The sequence below is a fragment of the Macrobrachium rosenbergii genome, chromosome 55 (assembly GCF_040412425.1).
Source record: "Macrobrachium rosenbergii isolate ZJJX-2024 chromosome 55, ASM4041242v1, whole genome shotgun sequence".
Taxonomy (NCBI): Eukaryota; Metazoa; Arthropoda; class Malacostraca; order Decapoda; family Palaemonidae; genus Macrobrachium; species Macrobrachium rosenbergii.
In genome coordinates this window covers 54,922,326-54,946,984 of record NC_089795.1, presented here as the reverse complement: position 1 = coordinate 54,946,984, position 24,659 = coordinate 54,922,326, and the positions used below count along the sequence as shown (strand labels likewise).

The following is a 24,659-nucleotide window of genomic DNA, read 5'->3' as shown; positions in this document are numbered from 1 at the left end:
CCGAAAACAAGAAGGAAATCTCATGTGAAAGCACAGAAAGAAGATGACTTATTCAGTAAAGATGCGACTCAATTTACATGGATACTCTTCTAAGAGTTCAACGAGCGATGTAGCGCGATACGACGAATGCAACACCTACGCCGCTCGGCTCCCCGAGCTACACTGAAGAGCTCCCACTTGCTCAGGTATCTCGATATGCCGCGGCTGCCAAGCACGGCTGGACGACTTGGCTTCGCTTCACAGAAGGATTTCCAGTTTTGAATTTCAGCGCTGCACGCAAGCAAAATCACTTGGGAAAACACTGACAAGTATGTGCTTTTTAAACTATACACATACACACATACATATATATATATATATATATATATATATACAGTATATATAGAATATATATATACAGTATATATATATATATATATATATATATATATATATATATATATATATATATATATATATATATATATATATATATATACATACACTATTTGACCAACCCGGCATTGCCGAAACTCTGAATGACAACCGATAGAATTCTCTCTCTCTCTCTCTCTCTCTCTTTCTCCTCCCTAACACCCCCCCCTCTATTCTCTCTCTCACTTCCTCTCACTCTCACTCTCTCCCTTTCCTGTTAAGATAGTTGCTTCAATTACTTTGCCTATCATTTTTGGCATTTTATATTTCACCCCTTCTCACACACCATTCCTATCGGGGCTGAACTTGGACTTAAATGGCATCGGGAGTGTCACTATTCATCTCAGCGACCTCGAAAACTATGGATTAGACACTAAATCTGTCGTTTTTGGTTACTTTTACATGTCACCCCCTTCCCACCCCCACCCCCTAAGGTGCCACTGATGTCTTACCCCCCACCCCACAGTATTCTTTTCCAGATAGGAAGTCATATGTATAACAAAATGAGGTATAATAAATTCATCGAGTTTATTTAGTTACTAAGTATATGGGCAGAACCAGCCCCATTTCAGAGAAACCCTTCCCACCCCAACGCCCTGTGGTGCCCTTTGGTGCTAGTGAAGTCTCATCCCCACAGTATTCTTTTCGAGATAGTAAGTCATATATATACCAAGTTTGGCTGAAACTGCTCGATGCATTTCAGAGTTATGTTGGAACATACATACACACACACACATACATACATACATACATACATACATACATACATATATTCATCTATATACTGTATATATATATATATATATATATATATATATATATATATATATATATATATATATACAGTATATATCTCAGCTTCTCACTTTGTTTTTACGTATGCAAGTTAGTTTCGGCCTTTCTTTTGAATAGGCGAGTTATTTTAAGATTTCAAAGAACTCCTTTGATTTTGTGTCTGTCTGTGAAAATGGTATTGATCTTTAAATGATCTTACTTCCTAAATAGCTGTTGACATGTTGAATTATAGTAAAATATTTTCGATGTAGGATTATTATTTAATATTAAAGTTCGTAAAATATTTTTAAGCATTGAAAATGCAACTTCACTTATGTCGCGAAATGTCGGTATTAATGAATAAACTCTTAACGAACCAGGATGCCTTTCGCTTGCCAATTCCCTCGTGATGTGAGTAACTCTCAAGATATGGAGAATTTTATATTATCAGGTTATTTGTGCCTATATATATATATATATATATATATATATATATATATATATATATATATATATATATATATATATACTCATATATATATATACAGTATACATACATACATTTCATATATATATATATATATATATATATATATATATATATATATATATATATATATATATATATATATATATATATATATATATATATATATATATATATTATATGAGTGCTAATGATGAGACTAAGTGCAAATATGGGGTCAAATTTCAGGTTGCTAACATCCTCACCGAACTATAACATCCAGATTCTCCAGACACCCGCCAATGAATCCTTTCCAGAAACATCTCTTAATGAGAATAATAAAGGCAGACAACTGTCATTGGTGAATGCTGCTCTGTCCAGTGACTCCGGAAAGGTAAAAGAAATATCTGGAAGTCTACCTAAAACAAATTTTAAACGCAGCACAGGCGTCCCTCAATTTTGGTGAAAGAAACTACATACCGACCAAAGAAGGAAGCTGCTACATACCTGTCAGCACAGTTGCAAAATAAATGAAAAATTGAATCTGTCTTGCAATACACAACAAGTACATTAGATGCCTCAAATTTTAAAGAATAATTACACCTACAAAATCATAAAAATAGAAAAAGGCTACTATCATGGTGTATTTATATATATACTATATAAATATATATATAAATACAGACACACACACACATATATATATATATTTATATATTTACACGTGGATATGTAAAGACATATGTGAATTAAGTTTTGTGCAGGCTAGGTCCAAGTTTTCTTTTATCTATTTTTAATGAGTCCGTTCACCATACCATTTCTTTTCATCTTAATCGAATTACTTTCCACATCACTTGTTTCTCTTTCCCCTCTCTTGAGGATTAACGAGAAATACCAAACACACACATATCCACACACATATATATAGATATACATGTATGTACAGTATGTATACATATATATACAGTGCATATATATGTATATATACACACATATACATATATGTATGTCTGCATCCACAAATCTTTATATATATATATATATATATATATATATATATATATATGTATATATATATATATATATATATATATATATATATATATATATATATATATATATATATAAATGTATCATACCCTTGTAAAGTAATTTGATTAAGATTGTAGGACTCAGCAACACAAAACAAAAAATTCAAAACACGAGAGAGAAAATCGTTGTTTCTTGGTTATTGGTAACAAGACCTGTATTGCTTTTCATAAATTCATAAAGTCGAGGCTAGACCTGTCACCCCCTCTATGAATCTGTCATAAATAAAAGTGTACCATCTCTGAAATGATTCAGAGGCCATGATTTTAGAAATATGTCGCCCTGGCTTTTGAAAAACGTTTTTTTAATGACCTGCAAGCCGTGTATTCCACTCCTACCAACCACTTTTTTGGTTCTTGGTAGCAACACACACACACACACACACACATATATATATATATATATATATATATATATATATATATATATATATATATATATATATTTATACATGTATATATATGTGTGTGGTGTGTGCATACATGTGTGTGTGTATATATATATATATATATATATATATATATATATATATATATATATATATATATGTATATATATACTGTATATATATATATATATATATATATATATATATATATATATATATATATATATATATATATATTGCCACCAAGAACCAAAAAAATCATTGGTAAGAGGGGAAAGCAGGTCTTGTTATTAACATCTGAATCATCTTAATAACATCTAATTCATTACTTTGCAAGCTTCATTTTGTTCCACTGATATTTCTGAGGCAGTGAAAAATGATTTTATCATCTGATACTTTTATTCTGAGTCACCATAATTATGCACTAAAGCTCATTATATACTCAACTTAAACAGAATATGTGCACAATTATCAGCACAATTTGCGTCTGCTTAGAATATCGATTCCATTTAACGGACATTTCCAGAGAAAAGGGCCTACGTACGGAAACAATCACGAATCTCGTGATCTGTGCTCAAAAATCTCATTGTTGTGGTCACCTATTCGTTTACAATTTTCTTGACTTTGAAATCCAATTTTCACATATCAATAGAGCTCCTAACGAAAATCCTGAAACATGACCAATAAAAAACTGATTATGAAATATTAGACTGAGATTTCATTCTTTCCCCCATTCTCGACTTTTTTGCTATATTTTTCGAAGCGGGAAATCCTTCAGACGCAAAACTCTTTCTCATGAGATCATTGACGTCGGGAGATCATAATAGCTTCTCTATGATGACGCAAGGTATTCAAAGTGCAGCATTTTATTACTTCTGTTCTTTGTGTCCCATATGAGTAGTGGAACACTTCTGAGTCAAGTATGTATTTCTTGCAATAAGCTACTGAAAATGAATATATTTTAAGTTTAAATATGACGTACAAAACACACACACACACACACACACATATATATATATATATATATATATATATATATATATATGTGTGTGTGTGTGTGTGTGTCATATATATATATATATATATATATAGAATACTCGTCAAAACATGTTCCTAGCCACTATGATTTACAGAAAATTTCAAGTTCTTAGCTCATGAAGAGAGCGGTGCTTATTACATTCAAAGACGCTTAAGCAACTAATTGGGTTTCAATATAAATGGACTAATAGGGGATTTTGATGACGTCCCGGAATTTGCCTTTATGACATTCAGTTGGCAGACTATCTGTGTTGATGGTCTCTCTTTGTAGATGTATAAAATAATTAATATATTCATAATTATTAGTATACATACATATACAGTATATATATGTGTCTGTGTATATGTATATATACACATGTATATTATATATATACAAGTATATATGTATATTTATTATATATATATATATATATATATATATATATATATATATATATATATATATACATACATACATATATACATTTTTGTCACTAATTCATACGTGACTTTTTAATAATCTCGACTATATATTATGCAGTAAATACTCCTTATAATCGAATTTACCATTGGAATAATTTATATCCAAAAGAATTATACATGATAAAAAATTTTCGCCTTTGCTTTGTATCAAACCTTTAGTTCATAAATTCGAATCCTGGCCGGCCTGATGCAATTATCATATCTATTTCTTTATGAATCGATGTTATTTCCAAGGTAATGTGAATCTGATATATATACATATATATATGTATATTTAAATATATATATTTATTATATATATATATTTAAATATATATGTATGTATATTTTATATATGCATATATATATAATATATATGTATCAATGAATGTTTGTAACTTTGTGTGCTATAGAAATCCGACCCGCTTGGCTGATCTACACAAAATTTGGCACGTGACCATGATTTGACAGAACTTAGGTAACAGAGTAGGTTTCAAACCCGTACCCCCTTCCCTTCCCCTTCCATCATATCACATCCCTTTCCCTGAAACGGGGCTGGTGCTGCACGTAAACTTAGTAACTAATGTGGTAAACTCTACGGGTTTATCATACCTTGTTTCATTCACTCGATACCATAGAAATATATTACTGAAAATGCTTTTCTTTCCTGTGATTAATATTCTATATCACGTTTGCGTTTAGGTTTAGTGGGGATGAATTTAGGTTTAGCAGGGGGTGTGTTTAAGTCTAGTAGGGGTGTGTTTAGGCTTAGTTGGGGGATGTGTATAGGTTTTAGTGGGGGTGTGTTTAGGTTTAGTGGAGGTGTGTGCTTATGTTTAGTGGGGGTGTTTCAGCTAAATAGGGGGTGTGTGTTTAGATTTAGTGGTGGTCAATGGGACAGTTACCACAGTGATATCTGGATAAACTGGACAGTAACCACAGTAATACCTGGATAAAAGGGACAGACAGCACAGTAATACCTTGATAAAAGGGACAGACAGCACAGTAATATCTGGATAAATGGGATAGTCACCACAGTAATACCATCTGGATAACAGGGACAGACAGCAGAGTAATACCTGGATGAATGAGGCAGCCAACACAGTAATACATGGATAAATGGGACAGTCATCATAGTAATATCTGGATAAAATGGACAGTCACCACAGTAATACTTGGATAAAAGTGACAGTTAGTACAGTAATACCTGGATAAAAGGGACAGACAGCACAGTAATGTCTGGATAAATGGGATAGCCACCACATTAATACCTGGGGGACAGTCACCAGAGTAATGTCTGGATAAAATGGACAGTCACCACAGTCATACTTAGATAAAAGGGACAGTCAACACAGTTATAACTGGATAAAAGGGACAGTCAACATAGTAATACCTGGATAAAAGGGACGAACAGTATGGTATGACTGTCCCTTTTATCCAGGTATTGCCTGGATAAAAGGGACAGTCAGCACAGTAATACTTGGATAAATGGGACAGTCACTACAGCAATCCCTAGATAAAAGGGACAGTCAGCACAGTAATACCTGGATAACTGAGACGGTTAGCACAGTAATACCAGTTTAAAGGGACAGTCACCACAGTAATACCTGGATAAATGGGACAGTCACCACAGCAATACCTGGATAAGTTGGACAGTCACTGCAGTAATATATGGATAAAAGGGACAGTCAGCACAGTAATACCTGGATAAATGGGACAGTCAGAACAATCATACCTGGATAAAAGGTACAGTCACTGCAGTAATACCTGGATAAATGGGGCATCTGGATAGATGAGACAGTCAGCACAGTAATATTTGGATAAAAGGGGCAGTTAGTACAACAATTCCTGTTTAAAAGGGACAGTCAGCACAGTAATACCTGGATAACTGGGACAGTTAGAACAGTAATATTTGGATAAAGTGGACAGTCAGCACTGTAATTCTTGGATAAAAGGGCCAGTCAGGAAAATTTTTCTGATTCAGAGTTTTCCCGGGCAGTGTGTGTGTGTGTGTGTGTGTTTGTAATAGTATAATTTTCTTGATTTTAAAGCCTGAAACCCTGTACAGTTTTGGATGGTTTCTGGATATTACTTAAGAACATTAGAAAGACTGAGCTGGCTTCATCATTCCTCACGCTGTATCCTGCCTGATTCCTGAGAGATAAACAGCACCTATTTTGACCCGTTATTTAGTAAGCTACTTTGGTATGACAACAATTTATGTTACATAGTTTCATTGCTTCCTGCTAAAACTAGGTTATCTTTAACTTAACTACGTTGGTATGCATGGATTGTGAAGCCATTTTATTTAATTGACGTTCATAAGGATTTAATACGGAATTGAAGAGTTGCAGAGAATGTGAGTAATTTTAACAAAATATACATCTGCAAACAACTGAATGTTAGACATTTCTTCGGTCAGTTGATATGATGTAAATTTCTCCTTTTTCAGTATATCAAACAATAGGCGATGACCAACAACGGCGACTATTGCTCTCATATCAAAAATTCCAATGTATTTCTTTTTATTAACAATATATCCTACCCTTTTACTACTATGACCTAAGAGATCAAAAAGACAATGGGCCTCATGACAGATGTTTCATTCAAATTTCTCATGAAGCAGTTCATATGACAGATATCACCTGTAGTATCTTCTAACTTTTTACTACAAGGTTCTGAGACATCTAATGGGCAGCGGCCCTTATCATTGAATTTCGATTCCTTTCATGTCACTCATAGAACATTCAACTGAAATATATGCATGTCATATTCACATTAATACAACTTGTAGTTTCTTCTAAACTCTTCCGGCTATGATTTAAGAAATCTCATGGAAAATGGGTCTTATAGTTTAAATTAAGTGCTTCTACATCTCTCATAAAGCTGTCCTACTGTGGGATATGTTTATGTTATCTAATTAGATATTAATTGCAGTTCATTTTAATCTTTTACTGCAAAGGCCAGCGAGATTTAATGGATATAGATACTTTTATGCTAACTGCAGTTTTTGAAAAAAATTCAAAATGATTATCGAAATGGATTTCACGTAAACAGGTGTTCCTTTATTTCTCCAGTATCTCCCAGACGAAGAATGCATGTAATATAAGAGGAGTTCCCATGAAGAATGGGTCTCACTGAAATCTGACTCCTTTAATATCCCCCAAAAAGGCGCTGAGACGAAGTATGCATTTCTTCTTTGATTTTCGTTAACTGACTGAGAAGCACACCATTTCTCATCCATGTTTTTTTGTTTTTTTGCTGTCGAATTAGCACTCTTTTCAGACATTTTTCTGTGCCAGTAAAAATTAAGCAAAATAGTGATTCTTCCAAGAGCTTGCCTAAATGCTAACTGCAGAATCCCTTGACAAGTGTTATTCTTCAAACACTCTTGAAGGTTGCTAAAAAATTATCTTTAAACCTTTATAAAAGTACCTATGTTTAAATCTTTGTTTCCTGACCGCGAGTATTCCCACAGGAAGCAAACAGCTACATGTGGTACTCTTTTAAATCTAGCACTGTACATCAACTTAATCCTTGACAACATATATGAGTTCAGACTAGTGGAAACTACCTGTGGCGGTACCTCTGGCATAGTTATCCAAATTAATTTTATGTATAAACTTGGAATTTGGATGCTACAGTCTACGCGTTTGCTCTCATTAACTGTTCTTAAGGAAGTGTTCTGGGACCTTAGCCGTTTTTTAAGTCCTAACTATTGACACGACTGTTGATCTACAAAATAAGGCAGTGCAGTCTGAAGACTGCTGTTGTTCTGCTCTCTTGAAATGTGAGACACGGGTAGTACTTGGCTTTAAAGTGACCTGGAATGCTGAGCTCCAACAAAACTCTTCCCCAGACCGTGAAATCTCTTTGCATACAGTAGGTTATGTTGTATTTATCGATTCTGAATATTTAGTAATTCATGATCTTACCTTGCACATCAAGAGTTCCTTTTCACAGTGCTTTGAGTATATCATATAATTTTGTCAGAATAAATGATGTGTTAGTAATGCTTACATTATCTACAGAGATGGCGTTATTAATGTTTATTAATATCATTGTTTCGCTACTATTGGAATTTTGTTCTTCTGCTTACATGCTAGCGGCTTTCCGACGTATTTCTAAGACATTCTTGCTTTTCCCAAAGAGAGATAATAATGATTTTAACCAAAAGCTCTTTTTTTCTATGCAGGAAATACTGAGAAGCCACGTTGCATTGCTTCATGAACCAGAAGCCTTCATTCCTTGTGCCATGGAATGTTCTTCCCGGCAGTAAACCCATTACTGATGAATATAAAAGTAATAGACAATCTCCTGCCATTCTAATGCACCATGCATCATTTTCAATTTTTTTTTTGTATTATGTTAGGTCTGTTGATTTATATGTTTGATAATTTATCTGTATTTGCTACTTCCTTCTCTTATCTCTATTATATAGGACCCATAACTCAGGAACTCTGCTTTGCAGGTTTGTTGGGATTTTGGGCTTGAGCGAATGATACCTCATCTTTAACAGGGTTTGTATCAAAAGTTTTCCATCACATTATGAATGGCACGAATCATTACTTTCCAATACAGTTCTTAACGTTACAAGAATATGAGCCCTAATTAAGCTTTAATCCGACATGGTTGTGTAATGGTAAAGGGGAGATACTTTTTTATTGCTCTCCCATTAGAGTAAAGGCTTTCAATAGGAAGGTTTGCCACTCCTTTAATATATGTGTACTCTTTAGTGATTGTGTTTCACTGATTAGTACCATAATTTTATGTAAGGGATTCACTGTGATTAAGATACGTGAGCTGATATCGACAAACCTATATAAACATGAGCAGTAGCTAAACTGCAGTACGGTATTTGCTCTTATAGGATTCAAACGATATGTGAAATTTCTTTCTTTACATGGAGTCTAAGGGATTACTAACCCTTATTTCATAACGGAAGCCAACAATTAATTTTCTTATCTTGATAGCAAATAAGAGGCAAGTAATTGTCATCTACCCCACGGGAATGTAGTCAGCAATTTAACTGCAAGTCTCTTAGGAGCTTAGTGGTAAAAAAACTGATTAATTTTTTTCTGCTTCAAACCGAATCCAAACTTAAGATTTTCAACTTATAGTACACAGTGCCATTGTGTCGTTAAAAGGAGGAGACATCATTTACATGAAAAGCGTTTGTCGACAATAATGTGGGGTAATAATCCATTCTAACGAGGATGAAGACAAAATATAATAATAATAATAATATCTGTTGATGTTGTACAGGTAAAGTCTCGGGCTTCTTTGAACCTTATGATAAGAGTTTCAAAGTCTTCTCAAAGGTAGTTTTCGTCATTCATTTTCCTTTCTAGCTTTGTGAACTCTTACTTAATGGGAGCATATCTTAGTTCTGCACGAAATGAACGTCGATGTCATTTCTGACTGTGTATTTATGTGTGGAGTCGTATTTGTGTTTCGAGTTTACGTACACATTTACGTACATATTTAAATACGCACGCATATATAAAACCTGTGTTGAAAGTGTATTCATAAAGTTTGCAAACAATCGTCACGTAGAATAACTATTTCCATTTTCTTTTCCACGCTGACAAAAAGAGAACAATGGAAGCCAGAAGCCATTGCTTTTTTACTTTTTCATTTTAGTTTTTTTTTTAACAAAGACTTTCGTTGTGTAGAGAAAAAGAAGATATTGCCTCAAGATTTTCACATTATCACAGTTGCTTTGTCATCCTATAAATATGTTTCTCTCTAGACTGAACTTCTCTATGGGCCTTTGCATACCCTCCTTAATCAGAGCAAAACTTCCTTTGAGAGTGAGTTTATATGGTAATTTCCTGAAATCCAATAGAACAGCTATTTCTAGGCTCTGTGCCCGAGGCCACGGAAAACCTGGGAAATAATGGAACTCCATCTATGCATTAGTATCTTGATGTCTTGGAGGTATTTGTGGCCCTTAGGTGAATCCTAAACCCATTTTGTCATTGCAATTGTCAGACGAAAGCGTCTTTCATATATGATAATTGTTCATGCGATCTTTAGTAAGCTGTAGCTCAAAATCCTGGTATTGTTTCGATATACTGAGTTCATAGGAATTTAATTTTCCAAGCGTATTCTGCGCAGAATCTCTTCCCTCCTCTAATTCGCTCAACTGTTTTCGAAGTAAGACGAGACCAAAACAACGAAATCACCCCTTAAGGTAAACAAGGGGAGAACGCCTTAGTCATTTACCCATTAAAGCTGTTTTGGTGTTCAGGATTTCGAAGACAACGCGCTCTACATGATTCGAGTTAAGAGGACTGATGTTGAAGCGTGTCCCAAGAAAAGAACATCACAATTATGTATATTCTCTTTCGGAGGTTAATACACGTTTATACTACGCATGAATCACTTTTATACGTAGTGCATACAAGATCTTCTTTTGGCTTTTTTGCTTAAAATAAATCAGATGGACCCTCTTGGCATCTATTATTCATGCTTAGCTTGAAAACAATTTTATTTTTTATTAAAAGTATTTTATGGAAAGCCTTGCAATGTTAGAAGAAGAAGAAGAAGACGAAGAAAAAGAAGAAGAAAAGACTGACTGCTGCGCATTGTATGAAGTGACATAAATTGTATTGACATCTAAACCTCCGCAACCAGATTGCAGACAATCCCTTGGGGGCGTGCGTAGCGCTTGATGGGGGACGCTATTGATTCGTTCTTCAGAGAGAAACCTATAGAAATTCCGCTGCGTTTCTTTGGATATATCATTATCGGCCCTGATATTATGGAGTCAAAGGGTTGCAAAGGGAACCCGTAGGAAAAAAAATATTTTCTTAACACTACTCGCGTGAATGCTTCTAAATCTCAGCATTATGAGCAATACCAGGAATTGGTGCCCAGCTAAAGATTATGCTGTCAGAGACAAGAACAGAAGCAAACCATCCGCACAGGAATTACCAAGCATCTGAAGCTATAAATAAACATTAATACATATCTACTGCGTCATTTAATACAGAGGCGGATGCCACGGTCTCTATTCGGTTTTCATTTCCTTTTCAATATGCAACGTAGTGATACCCTTGCCGCTGTTGGATTTCCCCTGTTACGTCCCAACCCTTGTGTTCCCCTAGCGTAGCTTGCGTATTTCAACAAAATCATATCTCTGTCTGTCTGTCTGTCTGTTTATCTATCTATATACATACATATATATATATATATATATATATATATATATATATATATATATATATATATATATATATATATATATATATATATATAATATATATGTATATATCTATCTATCTATCTATCTGACTATCTATCTATATATACATACACACAAACACATACACATATATATTATATATATATATATATATATATATATATATATATATATATATATATATATATATATATATATAAATTAATAACAGTTATTACAAAAATAACTAAGTAATAATTGTTAACAATAACTTGCAGTTAATGACTGTCATATTAATGTATTCATTCAATGTACTGTAATTCTTACCAAATTCTAGATATCTTTGGCTTGTAATTCTACAAATACCACATCACATTCATGTAACAAAGCTAACTGCTGTTCAGGGTGCGAAAATTCAAATACCTTTTGAAAAAAGACACGTTGGGAACGCCAACATTTCTGTGGGCAGGTGCTGTTGCAGCCAGTTCAGGAAATCTTCCACCGCGGATGTGTCATTATGCAACAGATGTTGAGACAGAGCCTGAAATAATCGATGACAACTCATCTTCTCCCTTCCATGTGGAGTCCAAAGGCCTAATTCATCTCAGCTTTCAGGATATGCACAAAAGCCTGCTTCATCTCTACTTTCAGGGTATGCACAAACCTACTTTATCTCTGCTTTCAGGATATGCACAAAGCCTACTTCATCTCTGCTTTCAGGATATGCACAAAAGCCTGCTTCATCTCTACTTTCAGGGTATGCACAAAGCCTACTTTATCTCTGCTTTCAGGATATGCACAAAAGCCTACTTCATCTCTGCTTTCAGGATATGCACAAAAGCCTGCTTCATCTCTACTTTCAGGGTATGCACAAAGCCTACTTTATCTCTGCTTTCAGGATATGCACAAAAGCCTACTTCATCTCTGCTTTCAGGATATGCACAAAAGCCTACTTCATCTCTGCTTTCAGGATATGCACAAAAGCCTACTTCATCTCTACTTTCAGGATATGCACAAAAGCCCACTTCATCTCTGCTTTCAGGATATGCACAAAAGCCTACTTCATCTCTACTTTCTGGATATGCACAAAAGCCTACTTCATCTCTGCTTTCAGGATATGCACAAAAGCCTACTTCATCTCTGCTTTCAGGATATGCACAAAAGCCTACTTCATCTCAGCTTTCAGGATATGCGCAAAAGCCTACTTCATCTCTGCTTTCAGGATATGCACAAAAGCCTACTTCATCTCTACTTTCAGGATATGCGCAAAAGCCTACTTCATCTCTGCTTTCAGGAATGCACAAAAGCCTACTTCATCTCTGCTTTCAGGATATGCACAAAAGCCTACTTCATCTCTACTTTCAGGATATGCACAAAAGCCTACTTCATCTCTGCTTTCAGGATATGCACAAAAGCCTACTTCATCTCTGCTTTCAAGATATGCACAAAAGCCTACTGCATCTCTGCTTTCAGGATATGCACAAAAGCCTACTTCATCTCTGCTTTCAGGATATGCACAAAAGCCTACTTCACCTCTGCTTTCAGGATATGCACAAAAGCCTACTTCATCTCTGCTTTCAAGATATGCACAAAAGCCTACTTCATCTCTGCTTTCAGGATATGCACAAAAGCCTGCTTCACCTCTGCTTTCAGGATATGCACAAAAGCCTACTTCATCTCTGCTTTCAGGATATGCATAAAAGCCTACTTCATCTCTGCTTTCAGGATATTCACAAAAGCCTACTTCATTTCTGCTTTCAGGATATTCACGCAAGAATTTAAGCTTTTCCATATAGATCAGATGAAAACAATATTCATTGCATATTATCAAATGTTTAACCATTTAGTGTTTTCATAATTAAAAGGAGTGCTTGTGTGTCATGTCTGTTCTGTGTCTTGTGATATCTGGAGATTTTTTAATGAATTACAAAACAACTCTGAACTACAATGAAAATTTCTGGGAACATCCTGATAAAAAGATAAAATGCGTCAGAAAATTAATGTGAGGAAGCACAGAATATTAATAACATTGGCTTTTTAACCTACGAGCCCATTGCTTTCACAATTTTCATGTGACAATGCCGGGATCTTTGGTTTGTTTCTTTTTCACACATTCTAACCATTTACCCCTTTCAGACCTTGTAGTTTCTTTGATAAACTCCACTAACCATCTGTAAATTAATGACTTTATCATGGCGATTACTAACTGCCATGCTTGGAACTGAGATTTCTCTCTCTCTCTCTCTCTCTCTCTCTCTCTCTCTCTCTCTCTCTCTCTCTCCATGTGTCTGTCTGTCTGTTTGCCTGTCTCTTGTTTTATCGGTAAATATACCACTAAAGTGACCTTACGTTCTTTCCGCTCCCATGAAAATGAAGCCCTAACACAGACTGGATCAAATATCCTCATAATTCGATTTTGCAACATATTTTCTAGTCCTGCAAAGCATTGTATTATAAGAAGCTATCAATGTGAGATTCAGTATTTCAGTGGGCTTAGAACGTAGTATGTATAATAATATTCACAAACTTATCCCACAAACTTCATATGAGTTTGTTTATCAATTGTTTATCAACGTTAAGTGCAATTTGTGATTTAATATGCCAAGCTAATTGTTGTCGCCTGAAAAAAGCTGCTTAGGTTCTTAGTTGTATGAACGGCTTAATCCACTTTCAGCAGCACACGGTTGAATTTTTGAGAGATACAAATTGTATGTTGAACAATATCTTGGGTGTTTCTAGTTTTTTTTTTTAGTAATGGCATCGGTTCCAACAATAAAATTTTTTCTCATTAAATGTTAGACATCAGGAAATGTCATTAAAGTGAATAAAAAAAATCTGGTAGCAATGAACAATGTTTTGGGTGATTCTAGTTTTTTTTCGAGTACTGGAATCGATTCCAACAATAAATTTTTTTCTCATTAGATGTTAGATATAAAGAAATGCCATTAAACTGAAGAAAAAAATTAAATCTGACAGCAATGGAGTTCGGTGAAAGTATCTGGTCAAGTAAAATAATTTTATTAGCATTGCTGACAAATAAAGTTAAAGTAGAACTAGTATAAATATTCATGGCTATGAAATGTTTGTATGGTGCCTTGCCAGTGATTAGAATCAACTGTTTCAGCTTATTTGTGTTGTGGCATGCTATTTAAGATCCTAATCAGCACTCATTCCGTCAGTCACCTGAAAATCTTTCAAAGCAATCAACGATTAATGAAATCTCATCAAAGAGGACGGCCCTGGGATGCTTATTATGCTAATGTGATTACAACGGCAAGCAGCAGGGAATTAAGTGAAGTGGAAATTTACATTGAAGGGAACGTATTGGTGTTAAATAAATGGAAGGAGACGAAATCCCTTTGCTTTTTGCTTTTTTCTTCAGTGAATTCTGCAGTATATAATTTCCTGTTTTGGCAGACATAGTTGCTAAGCTGCTGTGGAACTTTGCAAATATCACAAGGATCTGAATGGTCTCACAAACATTTAATGTTTTTGTGCCATTCTGAAGCCAAACGCTTTACAACGCAGATATTTTAGCTGAAACATGACATAAACTATCTTCGATACTGGAAGGGAAACTATTGATCAAATGCGTAGGATAAAAACTTAAATAGTTCTTCATATTCAAAAGAAAGTAGTTTTCTACTTTACTTCAATGATTCAAATTCAGACATAGTTAATGCGAAAGAAATATGCTATACTTATATTAAAAGACAAAACCCTCTTCATAAAAATAGTATCATATTTTAGATATAATTTGTCAGGGACATCCCAGTCAAGATAATAAGTGTTGAACCTCTGGATACTTAATTTTGAGCTTAAAATTTAATACTAAAGTTAATTCATTAACTAGAATGTAAAAAAACTACCCTCCACTTGAATATTTATGGAAGAACATCATATGACAAATAATTGTTAATGATCATGTGAAAGTCAGCAAACAAAATATGGCTGGTGGCGCTCAAAATATATTCAAAACTGGCGGTAGGCTTCACATTCCGCTAAATATATCCAGAATTAAACTGATAATCCAAAAGCCGATATTACGTGATCGGTGCCCTTGTCTAGCCTAGACGCGACTGGAAACGAGAAGGAGAAGGCGGAAGGAAAGAGAGTGGGAAGTAACGGCAAAGGTTGATCGGCTACTTCGGTGATGGAAGACAGCGAACACGGACGGTGGAAGTAGGAAGAAAATTTCAAAGTTTGCGGAGGGAGAAGGGAGAAAGACGCATTCACCGAACCGTGCAATTCCAAGGATGATGAATTTCCGTGGTGGCATGAATGGCGTTGCACGGCAACTTGAGAGGAAAAAGGGAGAGACTCTCTTCTTAACCTCAACAGAAGAGTAACAAGGCAGAGAAAAAGACTGATTGATGATAAATTTCTACAAAATGGCATCGAAACCAATATGGAAATCGAGGCAGCAAAAATGCTTTGCTTTAAATAGTCTGGACTTGAAAAAGGCTGCAAAAATATTTTGCGAATCACTTTCTATTCATAAAAACTTAACAAATAAACTTCAAAGTTTACATTCATAGATTTTTATATTAATAACTTAGAAACTGGATAAAACAGAATAAATCATATGTACAGAACTAAATATACCGTATGATTTATATACAATAAACTTTTTAAGAGCTCTGGAAAGAGACTGATATTACTGCCCCCTTCATCTCAACTCTTGGGAAGAAAGCTTACTTCCAAGTCCACAGTGACGCGGAACAGTGATCAGAATATGGTCACTCTTGCCTAATCATGAGAGAGCTGTTCGGAAATTTCTATCACTCTCTGATTACGATCAATCAAACTCTCCTTGAAGGTCTGTCAGTCCTTTTTGATTTTTCTTTATATGAATGAGAATGTATTTTCAAATGGTAAAGGAGTCCTTTTCAACATATAAGTTGCTGCAATACTACTTTCGTGGCTGCCTACCCTCTCATTTCCTCTCACTTCAGTGTCAGTTGCTGCTCAGCAAAAAACAACTTCCTGCCACGACAATTTAACACAAATGTTCGTTATAAGCTTTGTAATCAAATGTTACTAAGACTGAGGTGCACACAATCAGTCGCTAAAATGATCCATTCTCTCATAACTAGTAAAAGTACATTTCAACACTACTAACATAACATATACCGTAGTTCTGCAGCACAGATTGAAGATATGATGTATTTAGAGCCATTGCACTCAAGATCAGGGAAATAGTTAAAATTCAGAACAATCGGTATCTCTGTGTACAGCATTCTCCTACACTAACGGATGATCCAAAAAATGATGTACTTTATATAACAACGAGTTTGTTGGTGCGCTCTACGCGCACTGGAACCCAGGCTGCTGTCTCCCCTACCTTCCCGATCCCCACCTACCCCGCTCCCACCAGGGGGGGGGGGGGACAAACAGGTTTGCAGGAGGAGGGTGGATATCTCTCCTACCCTCCCGTCCCCCTACCTACCCCGCCCCCGGGATACCGGTTTGCAGGGGGTGGGTGGCTGTGTCGTGTCTACTCTACTGTCACCCCGGGGGAGGACAAACAAGATCAGACCCTCTAGGATTTTATTATAGATTCTCTTTTCCTGGAGGTGAGACATTTTTTACTGTATTACTACTAGTGAAAACCTGATTAATTATGGAGCATTTAAAAAGCATCATACTGTTTTTCGATATTTTCTGGATTTCCAAATGTTTTTGACCCTGAAAGAAAAGTTTCTGACATTCAAGAATGGGGTTTGTAATATGGGAAAAGCGACTTCTTCCTGACCACAAATTCAGTTAAGGATTCTGTTGGCCGTTACAACAAGCAAATCCTAAAACTGCAGCTCAAAAGGAATTACGTATAAGTAAACACCACGTTCACAGATCAGCTTGAGCAGAATAAAATTCCTATCTCCCTACTTGTACCTGGAATTGTCATTACTCTAAAATGCTTCATAAAATGGTACTTTTCCTCGTAGCCTGCAATCCCCGAAGCCTGTTAAAATACATGCGTCCATTTGGTAACATTTGTCCTTATTTGAATACAAAAAGACACAGATATGTTTCTGTTTCCGGAGCTTAACATAGGAATTATTCCCAAAGATCTACCAAAGAATGTAAGTTTTTGAAGCCAAACTGAGATGGAGCAATACCACTGTTACATTCGAGGTGCCTCATTAGCCATACATTAACCCTCTATTCCAGTCTTTAATAGACTTCAGATAGTCACTAACAATCTGCTTCCTCTATGTTTACCAAAGAGTAAGAGTAAGATGTGGAGAGATGCATTCTTTACAAATCTGATTAAACGATGAATGAATCACAAGTTGAAGCACATTTCTATACAGAATATTTCAAAATGGAAAGGATAAGATAAATAGGAAACCTTTGATTACTTCAACTAAGGAAGGAATTTTCAATACATTTTGGTAGAAAATTATCATATCTAATGATGCAAGAGGGAGTAGGGGCAACATACTTAATACTATCCATATAATATCATATAAGCTATATTTTTGCCAAGTTTTCCATGATTTACAGGGACATTATGTCAACAGATGGACTTTTTTAGATGGACTTTTAGAAATTGCTGAGAGGAAAACAATTCTAAAAACTAGATCTGAAAATGTACCTATTCATTTGTTTACTAAGATTACAAGTAATAGATTTTTCATTATTAAAAAAAAGGAAAAGCTAGAATTGCAGTAATGATAAAGATAATATAATTTTAACTAGAAGAGAAGATCAGGACATCATAAAAAATTATATTCTTACTGTAAGTAAATCTTAGCAGATGAAAAAGTGATGTTAGTAGCTGAGTAATGGGAGCTGTTGAAATATTTAGGAGAGAAAGTTTACTAGGAAAGGGGACATATCTTGTTAAGTTACTATACTTAAGAATTAACCAACAAAAGATGTCACGCGGTTTAGGTTCTACTGACCAAAGGAAATGCCTTTTAGCGTCAGTTGGAAGAGTTCACACATCAGTCTCCAGGATACAGGATAGCTGCCACTGAAAGGATGGATTGTTCGGGTAGAGACAAACGCGCAAGTACCTGAAATGGAACAATGAATAAAATAACCAAGTGGGAGGAAATGTTGTATGAACAGTTCAAAGCCACTGAAGTAAAAGTATTTTTAAAATAAAAGATAAACAAGTAAAAAATGCGCCGAAGAAACTTCGGCGCAATCGACTTTTCTGTACAACGTACAATCAACGCCACCGTAAAAAGATCTATTTTTCGGTGGTCTCGGTATAATGCTGTATGAGACGCGGGCCAAGAAACTTTAACCACGGCCCGGTGGTGGTTGCCCTATATCACTGCCAGACGCACGATTATGGTTAACTTTAACCTTAAATAAAATAAAAAGTACAGATGCAAGAGGGCTGCAATTTGGTATGTTTGATGATTGAAGTGTGGATGATCAACATACCAAATTGCAGCCCTTCAGCCTCAGTAGTTTTTAAGATCTGAGGTCGGACAGAAAAAATACGGACAGAAAAGAGACGGCACAATAGTTTTCATTTCAGAAAACTAAAATGGCGATCAAGTATGTGATCTTGTTAAGGAATTTGTTTCATTCTCTCATTAAGAGAATAAGAAAGCATATTTTTTTTGTCCATATCAGTATGACAGATTCAGTGATTTATGAAATTTGAGATGACTGGCCAATAACTGGGGCACTTCGGCCATTCACCGCTCAAGAAAGGGAAAGAAGAAAGTTGAGTCGCTGGACGCAAAATAAGCGGACAGGAAATAAAGAAAAAGAAATATGAAGATCTATAGGCGGAACTGAGAGAAAATCCCACAGTTGCACCATGAAGTATCAATTAGAGGTGTTGGACAGCACAACTGAAGAAAAGAAGAGGGACAATGCAATTAACATTTAATAATGCTTGCAGTGCACCTCATGAGGTGCAATGACGGCACTACCCTGCAACGGGGACGTATGGTAGGATTAGGAGAGCTGCATATTGAAACCTGACTATAGACAGAGAACATCAGCTTTTGGTAAAGACCAGAGGAGATTCATAGGAGGAGAAGGTAAGGGAGGTGAAAAACAGAAAACCAAATTTGCAAAATAACAGAACAATAGTAAAGGCAGAAATTAATAGCAGAAGTTCTAAGACAAACTTTAGAGCAAATTGCCTCATGAAGGGGAATACAAAATCCACGAGTCGAACTATAAACTCGTATACGCTACAATAACTAGATTTAAACGAAAACTACTACAAATGATAAGGAGAGGTAGAACATCAAATGTTAATGAAGCTGAAAAGAAAGATGCAGATGTTCCACGAGTTAATGTGTCACAGTTGGAAAAATTACGGCTGCCATGAATTCCCTCACCCACGCGTCGTCGGTAGAATTAAAGCCCTCGCCAGAGACCGTAAAGCTTCTTAATACGGGGCCGGAGGCATATGGAAACTCTATCTCTTCATTCTACGTAAAACAGAATGAGGAAATGTAACAGCAATAGTTTATATCGAGACATTTATCTAAAAATATAAATAAATAAATAAAGAATGCGCCGAAGAAACGAGTTTTCTGTACAGCATATAATGCTGTAAGTAACTCTCAGCCACGGCCCATGAAACTCTCAGCCGCGGCCCAGGAAACTTTCAGCCACGGCCCTGTGGTGGACTGTGTTGTTGGCACCTATGGCAGTGCCAGACATACGATCATGGATAACTTTAACCTTAAATAAAATAAAAACTGCTGAAGCTAGAGGGCTGCAATTTTGTATGTTTGATGATTGGAGGGTGGATGATCAACATACCAATTTGCAGCCCTCTAGCCTCAGTAGCTTTTAAGATCTGAGGGCGGACAGAAAAAGTGCGGACGGACAGACAAATAGCCATCTCAATAGTTTTCTTTTACAGAAAACTATAAAGGTATATTACACAATGAATAATGGGTATAGTTGTCTTTAAGGCCCATTGTGACTGAATCATCTGCAAAGGCAGAGTTACCTATTTTACTGGCGATGATACAGAAGTGAGATGAAAAAAGATTAACTAGAGCAATACCTATAAAAAATATATATATATCATGAAGACCGAATTTAAAATAGTTAAGTAAAGTAAAGTATAGTTGACTCGCCTAGAAAAACTATCATTCTCTGTCGTAGAAACAATTGAAACGAGATCCTCCAATCACGTCGTTGATGAATAGGCGCAGTTTTTTTAGTGTGATGTTGGCAAGTGCAAAGTATATTGTACTCTAATCACTTTGCACACGAATCCAAAGCATATCACAAAATGAACAAAAGGGCAATTCTATTTACGCACTGAAGCATTTGAGCCCACCTCTTTTCAGCTTTTATTAGCCAGCAAGGGTCGTATTGACAAATATCAGAGCATTTCTTCTGGAGAAAACTTAGTATCGCTAAAAGTTCAGGGTGTTTACGGCCGGGAAATCAGCGAAAAGGTAAAAAGTAAATGCTATTGAGTGCTGTGATGGATGAAGTTATGAAACTTTGATGCGCTCTGAGAGCGAGAGGAAATTTCTTGAAGGAAATGACGTTTTCAGTGTATAAAGTTAAAAGGCGAAAGTGAAATTCGTAACAAAATTTAGTAGTTAGAGTAAGATAGAAATAGGACTCACCGACAACCAGGAAGCAGGAACAAGTCTAAAAACATTATTGGCAACTGAATCAACGTCATGTGCGTTCTTTAAACAAACTTATATATGGTTGCAATTATGTGTATGGAACAAAAAGGGGATAACGTATTTCATCCACAAATTCTTTCCCAATTTCAGCACTTGCTATAATGAAATTACGTTCATAGCTCTTGCAAAAAAAAAAAAAAAAAAAAAAAAAAAAAAAAGATGATTTTGTACAAGTTTTTAGTATCTACAGTTTTTCAACCAAAGAAGAGTGTTATGGGCAAGTCACTGCCATTAATATTTAATGTAAGAGAGTTCAGCTCCTTTGGAGTAAAAGCCTTGTGTGGAGGGGTAGCCGAGGCAGATTTATACAGATAAGTAAGTAGCTTGACGTGAAAGTAAATCATCAAAGAGAGAGAGAGAGAGAGAGAGAGAGAGAGAGAGAGAGAGAGAGGATGGGGCGACATTAAAACAACCTGGAAAGAAGAATACGAAAATATGGTGGAGCAGACTACATCCCACATCAAGAACCAACCGGAGCCCTTCCAAAACCAATGCAATATCAACAGCATTTTCGTAGCATTATATCAAACGGTACGGTATTTTTCTTCTGCAAAAAAATTAAGTATTAGTAAAAATAGGCGACTTTATACTGCTGGACTATATGAGATATATGCCATATGAATCACCTGGTGAACCGGCGACACGCAAATATGAAGTATACGCAGAATACCTGCATACTGACATGTCAGTTGTAAACAGCTTTAGGCTATTTTCTTCAACCCCTTAATATATATATATATATATATATATATATATATAGATATATATATATATATATATATATATATATATATATATATATATATATGTATGTATGTATGTATATATATATATACAGTATCATATATATATATATATATATATATATATATATATATATATATATATATATATATATAGAGAGAGAGAGAGAGAGAGAGAGAGAGAGAGATTTTACGGCGAAAAATCTTTGTCTCTTAAAGACTTTTACGGAAGTAGCATCGATACCACAAGACAACACCCTTCCGGCAAAAAAAAAAAAAAAAAAGAAAGAGAACAATTAGTAAATAAAACTACCAAGTTCTATGAAATATCATGCACCCAAAATGGGATGTACTCTTGATCATTATAACAGGATATCTTTACGATATAATGACCAAGAAAAGACGCTGACAGCAAATCATTAACATCAGTATCTTTAAGCATTAAGTATGAATAACAATTTTATCTTATGAACTGACTGACTTCGCTTTTCTAAAGATGAACTGAGTATATCCAGTAATTCTCGTTCAAAAACTGCAGTAATATGTACGAAATGAAACTGCATATTAATTTCATTTGAATACAAATGTACCTTTATGTCAGAATATACTAAATATCTACAGCTAATGGTATGGGGTGAGCAGTTGCATTCGTTTAACGAAGGGAACTTTATACCTGTAATGCAACAGATATTGTTGTGGCAGTGACCAACATATCAAAGCAGTGGGAACACAATTCCAAAACGACGAAGGAAACTTATGCACACTCGATGGTCATCTGCTCCTCTTTAGAGAGGAGCTGCAGATGACTTAGGTCAGGGCAACTGAGAGGTCACGGTTTATGATCCAAATAAAAGTGATATACAGCTGAGGTCTCTATATCACTCTTTTATTTGGATAATAAACAGAAACCCCACTGGCTATTTTTCCTTTTAGTGTAGTCATCAGACTACTGAAGGCCGTGCAGTCTGCTTCGTGATGGTAACTGTAACTGTTTGTGGTGGGCCGTGTCGCCAAGCCAATTTTCCAGGATCACGGACTTGGTCCTTGATACGCGTTTTAGTGCCCTAGAGTCCTAGAACACCATCAGACACTATGAGAAACTGTTTCACGAGAGACAATACACTGAAATCTTTTGTCACTTTACTTCACGAGGACCTTTCGAGAATAAAGGAAGCCGTAATGTCTGAGGTGTAAAGTAATTCAATAAAGACACCAGTATCTTTGAAGATTTAAAATATTCCGTACACCTTAGCCACTGACCGAGGGAAATCCTGTAGAAAGAGTAAAACACTGATCACTAACTGATTATTAAAAGTTTCTTCCTGAAATATTTGAGCTAATACCGTACACACACACACACACACACACACACACACACACACACACACACACACACATATATATATATATATATATATATATATATATATATATATATATATATATATATATACATACATATGTATACACATACACACACACACATATGTATATATACATATATGCGTGTGTGATTGCGTATGTGTGGGTATTTGAGTTTGCTCATTACATACATTTGTTATGTCAAGAAATCTATAATACAGATTTACAGAAAATACCTAGACTTCATATTGCAATCAAGAATTCTTCAGCAAGAGATGAATTGATACTGTTTCGAGTGACTGTTGTCGCATTTCCTGGTACTCTTTAAAAATGTCCAAAAACAGGCTACATGTCAAGTGCATCGCTTGATACTTACATCCCTAATGCCACTGAACATTCATGTAATGCTTACAGTGCATGACATATCAAAAAAAACATTTTGATCCTGCAGGAGATAACGAGAAAAAGTTTAATAGAAAATTGGAGGGTTGAAATACTCTGCCCTCCAAAAGCTGCGTTTCATCTCCAAGATTTCATTATTAAACATCCTAACAAAGATTCCGAAGACCAGAGACTTCTAGCTTGCAAAAATCCAAATATTGAATGAAAAGGGGAGGGGCAAAATTCCCTAGAAATATCTGTTTCTAAGGAAATAATGGCTTCCTCCAGAAGTACTTGCTTACCAAGCTCTATCAGAATGAAAGAAAACTACAGTTCTGGTCTTCAAACTGAACCGTACCTTTGGATAAGCCAGCATTATCATAAAGACCATCTTGCCTCCAACGCCACATAATGGAAAGGGCTTCTGCGAAGTTCGCCACTCGTGTCTTTTATGTGCTTTACCTTCTATAAAAACCCTCTCATCTCCAGCCTCCCTTATCATTGTTCTCATCCAGGTAGGTCTGTGTCTTCCAACTGTTCTGGCTCCTACAGGAGCCCAGCTGAAACTCTTACGTACTGTTCTCTCAAGGACAAGACCGACTACTCTCCACCTTCCTTTCATGATTATACATCTACACAAGGAACTTCTGTAATTTACCTAATGATACTATTTTTTATTCTATCCTGCCATCTGGCTCCTATTCGTCTTCTTCTTCTTCAACCTTTA

At 35.4% G+C, this 24,659-nt stretch overlaps 1 protein-coding gene across 3 annotated transcripts in view; it reads right to left on the bottom strand.

The window, feature by feature from the left end:
• Positions 1–24,659, bottom strand: part of Gycalpha99B (guanylate cyclase 1 soluble subunit alpha 2) — a 1,063,824-nt gene that overhangs the window by 287,743 nt on the left and 751,422 nt on the right. Inside the window, exon 15 of one of the 3 annotated variants that reach the window (XM_067098553.1) lies at positions 18,714–18,827. The gene's annotated coding sequence lies outside the window, so the exon portion shown is untranslated. Of the gene's footprint in view, position 1; positions 230–18,713; positions 18,828–24,659 lie in introns of those variants that run through there. The other 2 variants (XM_067098551.1, XM_067098554.1) reach the window with 2 other exon arrangements.